This window comes from Panicum virgatum, chromosome 5N (genome assembly GCF_016808335.1).
Source record: "Panicum virgatum strain AP13 chromosome 5N, P.virgatum_v5, whole genome shotgun sequence".
Classification (NCBI taxonomy): domain Eukaryota; kingdom Viridiplantae; phylum Streptophyta; class Magnoliopsida; order Poales; family Poaceae; genus Panicum; species Panicum virgatum.
Window position 1 is genome coordinate 46,027,071 of NC_053149.1, and position 10,260 is coordinate 46,037,330.

The following is a 10,260-nucleotide window of genomic DNA, read 5'->3' on the forward strand; positions in this document are numbered from 1 at the left end:
CTTGCACTTCGTGCGCGACAGGGTCACCGTCGGCGATGTTCGGGTTCTCCATGTCCCGACCACCTCCTAGTTTGGTAGACATCTTCACCGAGGGTCTTCCCTCCTCGACGTTCTCGGAGTTTCGCTCCAGCCTCAACGTAGCCGGTGGCTAGTTGTGGCTGCCGGGGGGTATTTGCCCTTTGTACTTTCTTCTTGTTCAGTCTTGTACACCGCTGCGACGATTGTTCAGACTGCGGGGGGTGTTGGCTTTCTTGTTGTCCAATCTTGAACACCGCTGCACCGGTAGTTCAGATTGCAGGGGAGTGTTGGTGTATATTGAGCCCATGTATAGAGGCTCATATAAATACTATTTATCCCACTCTTCTAGGATTTGGAGGAATAAAAAACAATTATTCTCTCCAACACACATGTAGCAACGCCACGCCCACACCTAGGATGCGACAATCAGGCAAACTGGGGCTGCTGCTCGTAGGCGCCTCGGCAGATCTGACGACCACGCATTCAGTTAGCCGCCCTCCTGCCCATCATCAGGCCATTACCCTACTCGACCGTGTAGCCGTTCAGAGCGCCACATGGAGCTAAGTGGACCCATGGAGCGTCGCTCTGTCGCCTCCAGGTCCACATCCCTCACCGGTTATGCAGCAACAGTGCCCTCATAAGGGCATGTTTAGTTTGCGAAAATTTTTGGATTTACATACTATAACACTTTTATTGTTATTTAATAATTAATATTCAATCATTGACTAATCAAGTTTAAAAATTCGTCTCGTCATTTACAGTTGAACTGTATTATTTTTTTCAACTGCATTTAATACTCAATGCATATGTCTCGATGTGATCCGTAGAAAATTGTTTGGGAACTAAAGTCATACGCGGGCAGAGAGCATCAATGCAAAGTTACAAACATGAGGACAACAAAGACAGCACTGCTGCAAGGTGGTATCACGGCCAAGAAAGTACTGCTGCAATAGGCACCAGGGCATGTCAACATGACATCCTACCACAGCCAGACTACTGTCATCTACGGCAACAAACGAAGATATAAACTGGCTAGTACCCGCATGCTTAAAAAAAACTCGCTAGTACCAGCACTGTTCCCATAAACTGTAGCGGGGGGTAACTCAACTTCACTAATCGGACGCCCACCACAACCCGGACAAAACCTTTAACCACCAGCGCGATTAGCGCATTACAATCTAATGAGGCAGCTGACAGGATGCAGCATCACGGCCTAGCGCAGGACGACGCTCAGCCCTTCCTTCTCTTCACCTTTCTTCTCCTTCTCCTCGCCTTCCTTCTCCTTCTCACCTTCCTTTCCACCTGCCTGCAGCTTGGCAATAGCCTCCTGGGGGAGGGTGGTCGAATTTGCAGAGCGCGCCATACCTGCACGTGCCAGACCTCATGTAGAATGCACAGATCTCAGCATCCTGCGTAAGCACCAGCAAGCGTCAGCCACTATTGAACTAACATTACAGGTAGCATTTGACGAGGGAGGGAGAGATGAATTCAACAACAATAGTCCTTGGCTACTGAAATAGGTAACTAAGAGAACATTTGCAAAAAATAAACAGAAGGGCAAACCAAGCAAGTCTCAGCTGAAAACCAGCGTACAACACAAAAGCTTCCTTTCCAGTAAGAGTGAACATATAGGTCATAACAATGGACACTGTACTGCTAAGAGACTTCTGTCAACAGAAACTGCTGCAGTTTGTGAAACCAGACCAGTGAGGAAACCCTCAGGGGCAGATCTCTGACCCAGGCTGCCTGGGCATAAATATCAGACCCAAATATGAGTTGCAACATGTTTTAACTAGCTCAGCCCAGGGTCTAGTCCAATCCTAGGTCTGCCCCTGAAACCGGTCACATCATCGGTTTACTATTCCAAATGCCAGCTTACCAGCAGATTGCTGGCTTGACCTACAAATTAGTTTTGTCAATAAAATTAATGGAAAAACCAATTTGCTGAAGTGTCATTTGTCACAACATGTCTAATGCCTGACAAGTACTGGCCAACAAGATGGTGTGGCCAGGTTATTTTTCTCAGGTGATGCAGCGGAGGAGGCAGGCATTTCAATCCCAGCCAACACATGGAATAAAAATACAACATTTTTATATAACGTCCAAATTGATTTAAGACAAGTTTGGATCTTTATTCTTGGTTTATAAAAGGTGCTATCCCAAAAGAATGACTGGAAGGCATTAAAAATGTTTTAAAGTTGGATACTATTTAGCAGATACCATTTTACAATTTCAAGTGTGTTAGCTACCAGTAATTTAGTCTAGCAAGGTTACCTCTCTCCTTGGAAGGCCAGCAAGAGTAAGTGTCACAGGCTGCTGAGGATCCCCATTTTCATTGGCATCAGGTGCAGAGCGGTTGATAGGATGTGTGAAACTTGCACTTCTGAGAATACTTGCAAGATCCTGTCTTCATGTAAAACTACATTAAACAAAAATGAGAAAAGGACAAAAGGATCAAATAAGCATAATAAATCGAGCATAATAGCACATTGATAAACTGAATTGGACACTAAAGAAGATGGTCATGCCACATACATCACAAGCAGTTTCTCCAGGCCTCTGAGGATAGATTATAGGCACAGGTTCAATCTGCATTTTACAAAAGAAAGCATATGTTAGTCTACACTGTCATTTTTGGATTCTTAGGCTACATAGTGCTACTGTATGGCACAAAAAGCACCACACTGCCATTTTAGATTCTTAGTCTACACTTACCGGGAGATGAGTCGCATGAAAATCAAAGCATTGCGTAATATTTGCAACTGGATTTAACACCGCTGCAGAGGTAATGGGTTCTGGAGTAGGAAGAGTAGCTTGAACCAGTGGAGCCATCGATGCTATATCCACAACTGCACATGGTGCAAAACAATATCAGAAAAAATGTCTAAAAACAATTCCATGTGTAAAAAGTTGCATCAAAATTGGAGGTCATAATTTTAAGCACTAATGCTGTTGTGACATTGAAGTTGATAGGTACCAGTCTTGAAAATGGAATGAGAAACTATCTTAAAATTGATGTCTGAAAATTTGCAGCATAAGGTCAATATGTTTTAGCATGAGAATAAAAAGCAGCTACATAATAATGGTCACAACCGCAAGAGAGACTGTCAGTGATCCACAAAAGCTAAGCTAATGAGTAACAGACACTTCAAACAAAATTTCGAAGTGTTTCTATCATAATTTCGTAGCAAGAACATATAAGATTAGAATATCCGGTTCTGTCTCTTCTATACCATTTTAAGACTTTTTAGAACCTAAACAATTACAAGGTCACTGCAAGCTTGATCTGTACTTGACAAGTCTTCTATTCAACAGGCCAATCCAATACATTGCAGGCTAAGTTATGACATTGAATAGAGTGATTTACTGATGGTTTCTCTATCCTTCCGGAAGTAACACAATGAAAATAGAAAAAAAAATGGCCCACAGGATGTCATGATAATTTAACTCGATCAAATGATTAGTTATGAAAAGAACAAACCTGGCCGATAAGGATGGTTGAAGCGACAAATAGAACCATATTTGCAGCTGTAAAAGTGCAAAAAGGAAAAAGATATCAGACATTCAGACATCTACAAACTTGTATTAAGAGACAAAGGCAACTAAGATGGTGATCCTGTTAGAGAAGAAGGTACCTGCCTGTCTTCATATAAAACGAGCAATCAACTTCACCCTGCAATATGGGAGAAAAGGTTATTAGACTGTAGTGATATGTGAAAGATACTCTAGCAGATAGTACTTTGAGAGAACTAAGAAAAAGGAATTGTAGAGAGATAACAATTATATCCATAACATCCTTTTACAAACCAAGACTGAATTACCGACAGAATCTGCAGTAGGCATAGAGCCTGTTTAAATTTGTTAATTTGCTGCATTTTTTGTGACAGACTAATTGATATGGTTTCCAAATAAAAGACATGAATAAACTGAAACTTAGTGTATCTGATGCTATAGCAAATTAAAAAGGTACCACCTTAAGACAGGTATGTAAATAAAGTTTACTGCTCTAGCTAAAGAAAAACATCACTTGGTAAACACATACTGGTCTTATAGGAAGCCCCTTTGCATTATGTGCCTCAGCTGGGGCAGTTGGTGCATGCGTCTTTGCTGGAACTGAACTATCTGCTGTACCAATGTGTGCTGCTGCATCAGTTGTTGCTGTATATATGGTTTCCTTTGCAATCACAGGTGCTATCCCAACATCTTTGGGATGATTGAACTTGCATTTTGCACCAAATTTGCATTTGCCTGTTTTTACATAGAACTGAAATACAGGACACTTTAAGGAATGAACTTAAGAATTACACAACTGAGAAAAACAAAGATAATTTTATGATAATAAAATATGCCATGGTAGATGTTCTTACGGAACAAACAGGCTCAGAAGGCCTCACTGGTAAGATGGCACTATCGGCAATTAGAGACTGCTGTATTTCAGGAAAGCATAGTCATTGAGACTTCATTATGGAGGGTTCAAAAACTATTAGGCTAGTCAATAAATATAATTAACATACTCCGTTGTCCGTTCCAGCCGATAATGCATTCACCTTTTCCTTTGGATGGTTGAACTTGCATTTCGATTTAAATCTACAGCGATTAGACTTCACTAAATACTGCAAAGTCAAGAATAATATTATGAATATATTGATCATACATATTCTGAAAGACTGAAACAAGAATATGAATTACTTACAGGACAATCTGGTTCCCCTGGTCGCTCAGGATAAGAATCTTCAACGTTACGGAACTGCAAAAGCAAGACAGGAAAAAATTCATTCAGAGGATTACAAGACAGAAGGCACAGCTACATAACATTATGGTGATTACTCCAGAAGGTGCCAAATATAGAAAGGCAAACCAAGTAATAGCCAAGAAAATTGAAAAAAAAATCCAGAAATAGCACTCCCATGAAAGTGCAACTGTTTTTTTAGGGCATCTGCAGTGTATGGAACATGAGGGAGTGCTAAGACTTGCCACGTCATAGTTGCTACCTTAGTAAAATTCAGTCCAGTGTATAGCACCGTGTTGCACCTCATCCATGGATTAAGCTGGAGCCCACAAGCCACAGCCTCCCCCCTCTCCCTCCTCTCCCGAATCCCTGGTTCTCTCTCCTTTTCTCTCTCCCCTGTTTGCCCCGGGTGCTAGGATAGGACACCGGTGCTAGCAACTGCTAAGCTAGCACCCTTGGTCCAATGTATTGCACCCTCCCTCCTTTCTCTCTCTTCCTAGCACCCCCTTAGACACAAGTCACACAACGCTGGAGCTGCCCTTAGCTACTAGGTGTGCCCCCATATAAATAGTTGCTTGTGTCAATGTTTATCAGCATTTAAACTGAATAAGTATTAGTTAAACATTATTTAGACCCCATTTGGATCCGTGGACTAAACTTTAGGTCTTTAGGTCTAAAGTTTAGTCCATTAGTCGATCCAACAGGTGGACTAGGTAGACTAAAAATTAGTTCCAGCCCAACTAAACTTTAGTCCATTAGTCCTCAAAACCCATCTAATTTGAACTAAAAGTAGCTAACCATCAGAGAAATTACAAGAGTACCCCTCCACCTTATCTCTTTTCACTCAAATGCAAAAAGGATGGACAAAATGGACTTTTTGTGTTTCTCACTACCTTATGGACTAATTTTAGTCACCTAACTTTAAAGCACGTAAAATTTAGTCCGGACTAAACTCCAGTCCTAGGTGATCCAAACAGGGTCTTAATGGGAGAGATATTAAGAGTTGATGTAGCATAGGTGTGCCAGCTTTGTAGTGCACATGCAAATGCACAAGGAGTCACTTGTCCAGCATGATGAAGCTAGCAAAAACGCAAAGACTGGAACCAGGTTGTGTTGAACCATAAGCGGCAAATGCCAATGGATGGCATGGTAATGATTTTGAGTCTCTATGTTCTGCAACAGGATGGTGAGGAATAAAACAAAGGTATGCAATTCAGAAAGAAAGAAAACAGCAACATGTAGTTGGAGGAAAGAAGACATGCATACATATGGTAGGAGTACAATGTACCATGGTTCTAACAGCAATACAGTGACCCTCTATACCTAGGCGCTTAAGGCACGAAGATGCCATACATGATGATACACATGCTTACTTCTCAAGAGAAAAAAAAAAAATGGTACAAAATGCAGAGGGAATATCGCTAAACTATTCCAGCCGATTACGGTTGGGCAAATTGCTAGCAGTAGCAACGCTATAACGTGTCGCCAGCAGCGATCGAGCACAGAGAGAGCCACAACAAACCCACCAGACCTAAAAACCCCTGCCGCTGTCTCGTCCAGATCAAGTGTCGTGACTGCCCCATCCAGATCGCCCACTGCAGCCGGCAGGGACAGGGGACAGAGGTTGCCTGGCCCTGCTGAGTGCTGATTCCCTGCCGGTCTTCTCTCGTCTCCCTCCCTCCCTCCCTGCCCTCTTCTCACTGCTTTGGCCAAGGCAACAGCGATGCCCAGGACTCAGGCGTGACCTGTCGCCTAGCTACCTAGGCGGTGATTTACAAACCATGTCATGTAGAGATGCAGACAGAACATTCATTAAAAATTAAATGGTTATCTTGCACACACCTTACATATATAGCCAGGGAAAACGGGGAATGGCAGGTGCTGTAGGTGTATGGGTGTTAAGAAAAGCAGTTCCAAGGGGCATCATGGACAAAAAGAGGATAGGGAGGAGGCAAGAGATATGCATGAGAAGTGAAGGGGAAACAGACATCAGGAGCAAATTCAGGAATTGTAAGGTTTCAATATATCAATAACAAATCTAACTTTTAACTTGAGGGATTTTCCCCCCTCAAACACTCAGGAGAGCAGCATATTTTCGTATTGAAGAAAGAGAGCATCGGACAGATTGTATGTACCCCTCCAGAAGGAAGAGTATGAACACATATGCACACAACACACAGGCACACCACACACTCAAGTGAGGAATATCTGAATGTGATTAAAACTATATGAACTTTTTAGTCATGAATTAAACAGAGACATTTCTTTTATCAAAGAGAGACAAAAGTTATTTTTTCCTTTTTCAAAATACAATCTTCTAAATCAAATATGGACAGGTGTAGAAGTAAGCTTTGACTGAAGTATGGTAGGAACTTGTCTTCACGTACAGGTCACCAACAACAATACTAGAGAGGGAGAGAGGATGTGAATCGCTCAATATACACAAAAAAGAATAGTGAAGTGGAAATTAATTTAAAGACCAGCACACCTAATGCAACCTTAGAGTGTTGATTAGTAAACATTTGCTAGAAGTGTAGCATTGGCTTAGACATTAATGACTATTACCTCAATCTCCCTAGCTAACAGAAAAATAAGCAATGTATATAGTATATATTCAGTGAAAAAACACCATACAATATTGCACCAACTACGAGTTGGGGACCGTATGTTAAAGAGTGGTACTTCAATGCCATTCTATAAATACTGAGTAGGGGGTACTTTGGAGCCTTTTCCAGCTTCATATATTGTGCATAAAAAACCCAAACAAAGTATTTTACCAACGATCTGTTCCCCTTCCCACTTTGGATGCTACAACTCACAAGTGGCTGGATTTGTAGCAACTCGATGAAGTCTGTGAAAATTCTCTGCTAGGATTAGGCTCTGTCAACCATGATTGAATGGCTACCCTGCAGGCTGCAGCTAACTAGCTTGCTTTTAAAAAACAAAAAAAAGCATGTTGTTGCAATGCACCTGTTTAACACTTAAACGCAGAAATAGAGGCCAGCTAACTGTGTTCTTACCTTATATTTATGTGGCCAGTTTTACTAACAAAGATACAAGCATGGTTTTGGAAATAGATAAAGCCATAAAGGTACGCACATAAAAAACAAACAACAAATAAGCTTAATAGAATTAATATTTGAAATAATAAAATATATATAGACTGCTATAAAAAATAACGACAGATAGTCACCTCTTTCCAGTTCGGAACTCCACCCTCTGGAACCCATTGTGGATGGTCAAATTTGCAGGCCTCTCCATAATTACAGGTTCTGGTCCTCATATAGAAGGCACAGTCCTTTTCCCCCGGTCGTTGTGGATACATAGGAAAGCTGCTTTCAAGCCTAGGGCGTTTAGCCATAGTATTTGATGAAATAAAGCCTCATTCTGGCCAACAGTACTATGACTTCCCATAAAAGATTGGTGATAGAGAGCTATAGTAGATATACAAAGGAACTTTATAAGCCAGGTGTATTAGGCACCATATACTGAAAATAATTATAAAGTACTGACATGAATGAAAGCATAGCTATCAAACTTAAAAGTAATACTAGTATAAGGGAAAATGATAGCTCTAATGCTGTCTGAGAACCTATTAGTGATAATTAGTATCACTCACTTCAGATGTACTGCAAAAATGTAACTTTTTATGTTTCATCATAGCAGAATGGTAATAATCAAGTGTGTTTATAGCTGGTAGCTAGCCTCAAAATTGGCCTGGATCTATTCGATAGAAACATGGTGATAGCTTTTCCACATTCAAAATGACAAGCCCAAAGGTCCAAACTCCCAGTATTCTGTTTTCTAGCGCAGTTACTAGTTACTACTTGCCATTACCAAGGCTCTTCCCTGTTCGAATATTATACCATTGTTGTTCTAAGCTTATTCCATACATAAAGGTCTCAGATGCTCGAAAAGGAAACTAAAACAAAGTTCATACAAATACAACTGAGCTCAGCCTACTTGAAAGCTCTTTTAGAAGCTACGTGACTCAACCACCTTCAGATAACTAGGCTGGTGATCCTTTTGTTCTTAATTGCTCAGATCGTTCACAAAGAACGCTCCGTGAAAATACAATTTACACAACATTTACATAAATACTTTCAAACAACTCAAACACCTGAGAGCCTATATAAGGCTATGGGACAGCCATACATAAGTAGAAGGTAATGGCACTGCGATACTAAATGGTGCAGTTACTTATTACCCGTATCTATTCGCTGCGGTGATCACAAGCTTTATGGACCCTCACAATTATACGAAGCATAATATACTGATCGTAAGTACTCTATATATACACTAGATCAGTACAAGCTACATTAACGCAAACAAGTAACAACACCCAATCAATAATTCAAAGGACCCATGATTTTCATAACCCACTAACATATGCTCAAAGTGCCACAGCCAACGTATCAACGTACATTCGTCTACTAAGTTTCAGATCAACAAGCAGCCATACGTCCATACACCACGGTAACCACGAACAGGAACAGGAACAAATTGCCCAGGCCGGCCCATGCATCAGCCAAAATACAGCAGCATTGCCGATGAACACACAAGGGAAATGACTTACACAACCGAAACAGGGAGATGGCCGCTCTCACCTCCCGCGGATCGCCCGCACCGGCGTGCGAGTCGAAAGCGCCAAAGTGCGAGTCGAAGGCGCCGACGGGTGAGTCGAAGGCACCGACTAGCGAGTCGAAGGCGCCGACGTGCGAGTCGAAGGCGCTGGCGTCGGCGGAGGAGGGGTAGGGCGGAGGCGGCGGGGCGGCGGCGTAACGGGCCGCGATGAGGTCGACCTCAAAGTCGGAGTACCGCGGCGCGGCGGCGGCGGCTCGCCGTCGCCGCCTAGCAAAGCCTCGGGAGTACGGGTAGCGGGGGTCCGACATCACCGGCGGCTAGGGTTTCCGCACGCGTCGCGGTGTGGGGATGGGGTCATGGGGAGGAAGCCGAGCCGAGGCTGAGAATGACCGCGCAGGGCCGCAGGCACGCAGACGCAACTGTCACACAAAAATTGTTCCCCGCAACCGTCAAAAAAAAAAAAAAAACTGTTCCCCTCATTTCCTTGGGTTATTTACATTTTTATCATTATAGGGAAGGTCACTCGCTGGTTTAGCATTCTTAAACGAGCTCCTACAGATTTAGCACTACTGTAGCTGGAAATCTTACGTTTTTACCACTTTTGCCTACGTGGCGAGACACGGCGGCAGGCCACGTTGGCACCCCGGTCAGTAAGGCGAGGCGAAATGTCCTTTGTGCCCCTGCCGTTTGTTCATGTGCCCGTGACCCACTTGTCATATTCGTCTTCTACCTCTGTCACCAGCCCGGTCACCGAGCTCCCCCCCTCCTCTCCGGCCTCCGCTCCCCGTGCGCTGGGCCCTAGCCCCGGGGCATTGGAGCGGCGCACAGCTGGTGGCCATGGCTCGGGAGCGCCATCCTCTCCAGGCGCACGCTCGGAAGCAGGCCATGGCGGGAAGACGCGCGAGCACGTCGCCCCTGGGCCCTGGCCC

At 43.2% G+C, this 10,260-nt stretch overlaps 1 pseudogene; it reads right to left on the reverse strand.

Annotated features, from left to right (window-relative positions):
- Positions 1 to 869: 869 nt before the first annotated feature.
- On the reverse strand, positions 870 to 9,743 carry LOC120673053 (annotated as a pseudogene).
- Positions 9,744 to 10,260: the final 517 nt, after the last annotated feature.